Here is a 3,764-nt window from a genome sequence, read left to right as displayed (position 1 = left end):
TCCTGCCTCCCGAAGGCCTGAAAACAGGCCCAGCCTCTGCCTCACATTGGACTCTCCCAAACCCAGGCCGCAGCCTCACTGCGGACTCTATAGTCCGAAGCTCCTGCCTTCCGGCTGATTCGACATGCCCCACTCCTGTCTCCGGATGGCCTCCTCAGGCCCAGCTCACCCCACACTACGTCCTTTCTGTGCCCAGTATGTCCACTTTCGTAGGCCTCTCCAGGCCCAGAACCTCCTCAATTCGGCCTCTCTAGACCCGGCTGCAGCCTCCCGGCATCCTCTCCAGGCCCAGCTCTTCCTCCCAGCTGCCTCTACAAGCCCAACTCCTGCCTCACAGTAACCTCTTTGGACTCAGATCCCGCCCAGCTCCTGGCGTCCTTTGTAGACCCAAAACTTCCTCAAGACAAGCTCTCCAGGCCCAGCTCAGGCTTCACGGTGGCCTCTCCAGGAGGCTCAGCTCATGCCCTCTGACGGAGTCTCTAGGCCCCCAAACTTCCTCCAGACGGCCCCTCTAGGCCCACTTGGGCCTCCCGGCAGCCTCTGCAGGCCCCCACATTATCCTGAAGTCAACCTCTCAAGGCCCAGCTCTGGCCTCCCCGTGGCCTCTCCAGTCGCAACACAGGGCCTTAATAGGGCCCCTCCAGGGCCAGCTCCTGCCTCCCGTTGGCCTAGCTTCATGGTAGTTTCCCAGGGCCAAGATCCTGCCTGCCTGCCTCCCGGCAGCCTCGATAGGCCCAGCTCCTCCCGCACTGTGGCCTGTGTCGACCCAACTCATGCCTCTCGCGGCCCTCCCAGAAGTATGTGCTCCTGCCTCCCACTGTCCTCTCTGGGCCGAGGTCCTCCCTCATGCCGGCCCGTTGGGGCCAAGCTAATGTTTCTCATGGCCTCTCCAGGCCCAGCCCCTGCCTGTGGGCGGCCTCTCCAGGCCCAACCTCTACCTCGCAGTGGGCCCTCTCCGGGCCCGCCTGTTGCCTCGCCACATTGCCCTCGGGCCAAGCTCCTGCCATTCAGCGGCTTCTGCCGGCCAAGCTCCTGCCTCCCAGTGGCCTCCGTGGGCCAAGCTCATGCCTCGATGGGGGCCATTCCTGGCCTAGCATTTCCTGCTTTGCATCTTCTACAGGCCCTGCACGTCTTAAAGTCGGCCTCTCTGGGCCCAGCTCTTCCCCCTGGCAGAATCTGCAGGCCCAAGTGGCCCTCAAGTCGGCCTCCCCCGGCCCAGCTCTCTCCTCTCGGCGGCCTCTCCAGGTGCACAACTTCTGTCAGCTTCTCCAGGCCCAGCTCCTCCTCCCTCCCGATGTCCTCTTTAGGCCCAGCCCAGCTCGTTCCTCTAGGCAGCCTTCCCAGGCCCCGCTTTTGACTTTTGGTGGCCTCTTCAGGCCCAGAAGTTGAATTTTAGTTGGCCTCTCCGGGCCCAGCCTCCTGTCTCCTGAAGGCCCGTATACAGGCCCAGCCTCTACCTCACAGTGGACTCTCCCACACCCGGGCCACAGCCTCACTACGGCCTCCCCAGTCCAAAGCTCCTGCCTTCCAGCAGCTTCTTCAGGCCCCGCTCCTGCCACATGATGGCCTCCTCAGGCCCAGCTTACCCCTCACAACGGCCTTTCTGGGCCCAGTTTGTTCTGTTTTGGCAGCCTCTTCAGGCCCAGAAGCTCCTCAAGTCTGCCTCTCCAGATCCGGCTGCAGCCTCCCGGCATCCTGTACAGGACTAGCTCTCCCTCCCTGCTGTGTGTCTACAGGCCCAATTCCTGCCTCACAGCAACCTCTTTGGACTCAGATCCCGCCCACCTCCAGGTGGCCTTTGTAGGCCCAAAACTTCCTCAAGCCAAGCTCTCCAGGCCCAGCTCAGGCTTCACGGTGGCCTCTCCAGGAGGCTCAGCTTCTGCCCTCCGATGGAGTCTCCAGGCCCCCAAACTTCCACCAGGCGGATTCCCTAGGCCCAGCTTGGGCATTCCATTGGCCTCTGCAGACCCCCACATTGTCCTGAATTTGGTCTCTCCAGGCCCCAGTCCTGCCTCTCATCGGCCTGTAGAGGCCCATTGTCAGCCTCCCTTGTGGCAGCCTCTTCAGGACCAGCCCTTCCCCTTCCTCCTGGCTGCATGGACAGGCCCAACTCCCGCCCAAGTCCCAAACCTTTCTATAGCCAGAGCTCTGTAGGCCCACCTTTTGCCTCCTGGTGCCCTGCACAGGCCCTGCTCTGTCTGGAGAACAGCCTCTGTGGGCCCCGCAATTGCCCCCCAGGGAACTCTCCAGGCCCAGCTCTCACCCCACGCCAGATTCCCTGGGCCAGGTTCCTGCCTGCCTACCTCAAGGCAGCCTCGACAAGCCCAGCTCCTCCTGCACTGTGGCCTGTTTTGGCCCAATTCATGCTCCTCTAGGCCCAGCTTGGGCCTTCCAGTGGCCTCTGCAGGCCCCCAGATCGTCCTGAAGTTGGCCTCTACAGACCCAGCTCCGGCCTCCCTGTGACCTCTCCAGGCGCAACACGGGGCGTCAAGAGGGCCCCTCCAGGGCCAGCACCTGCCTCCCTCATGGTGGCCTCTCCAGGCCCAGCCCTTCCTCTTCCTCCAGGCTGCACCGACAGGCTCTTCCTCCCGGCCGCCTCTGCAGGCCAAATTTGCCCTCAAGTCGGCCTCTCCGGGGAGAGCTCCTGCCTCCCAGAGGCCTCTGCAGACCCAAGTCTTCCTCAACTCGGCTTCCCCGGCCCCTCTCTCCCCTCTCGGCCGCCTCTCGACGTGCGCAACATCCTCCCATTAGCCTCTCCAGGCCCAGCTCCTCCGGCCTCCTGATGGCCTCTTTAGGCCCAGCCCTCCTTGTGCCTCTCAGCAGCTTTCCCATCCCCCACTGTTGACTTTTGGCGCCCACTTCAGGTGCAGAACTTGTCCTCCAGTCAACCTCTCTGGGCCCAGCCTCCTGCCTCCCGAAGGCCGGTATACAGGCCAAGCCTCTGCCTCTCAGCAGACTCTTCCATACCCAGGCCACAGCCTCACTGCGTCCTCCCCAGTCCAAAGCTCCAGGCTTCTGGCAGCTTCGACAGGCCACTCTCCTGATTCCCAACGGCCTCCTCAGGTCCAGTTCACCACACACTACATCCTTTCCGGGCTCAGTATGCCCACTTTCATAGGCGTCTCCAGGCCCAAAACCTCCTCAAGTTGGCCTCTCCAGACCCGGCTGCAGGTTCCTGGCATCCTCTCCAGGCCCAGCTCTTCCTCCCCGCTGCATCTATAAGCCCAACTCCTGCCTCACAGTAACCTCTGTGGACTCAGCTCCCACCCAGCTCCTGGCCACCTTTGTAGGCCAAAAACTTCCTCAAGACAAGCTCTACAGGCCCAGCTTAGGCCTCACAGTGGCCTCTCCAGGAGGCTCAGCTCATGCCCTCCAACGGAGTCACTAGGACCCCAAACTTCCTCTAGATGGCTCCTCTAGGCCCAGCAGGGGCCTCCCGTTGGCCTCTGCAGGCCCCTGCATCGTCCTGAAGTCGGCCTCTCCAGGCCCAGCTCCAGCCTCCCAGCAGCCTGGCCAGGCGCAACACAGGGACTCAATTGGGCCACTCCAGGGCCAGTTCCTGCCTCCCGTCAGCCTATAGAGGCCCAGCCTCTGCCTCCCTCGTGGCAACCTCTCAATTCCCAGCCCTTCTCCATCCTCCTGGCTGCATCAACAGACCCGACTCCTGCCTCACAAAAAGCAACGTCTGTGGGCTCAGATCCTTCCCAGCTCATGCCAGCCATTGTAGGCCCAATCTTTTCTCCAGCCAAAGTTCTGTAGGCCCG

The 3,764-nt window shown here is 62.6% G+C and overlaps 1 pseudogene; it reads left to right on the top strand.

Moving 5' to 3' along the window:
- Positions 1-1,072: 1,072 nt before the first annotated feature.
- LOC105535185 lies at positions 1,073-2,375 on the top strand (annotated as a pseudogene).
- Positions 2,376-3,764: the final 1,389 nt, after the last annotated feature.

The sequence above is a fragment of the Mandrillus leucophaeus genome, unplaced genomic scaffold (assembly GCF_000951045.1).
Source record: "Mandrillus leucophaeus isolate KB7577 unplaced genomic scaffold, Mleu.le_1.0 Scaffold1423, whole genome shotgun sequence".
NCBI lineage: Eukaryota > Metazoa > Chordata > Mammalia > Primates > Cercopithecidae > Mandrillus > Mandrillus leucophaeus.
Note: the sequence above shows the minus strand (reverse complement) of the source record. Positions and strands in the feature narration are given on the sequence as shown.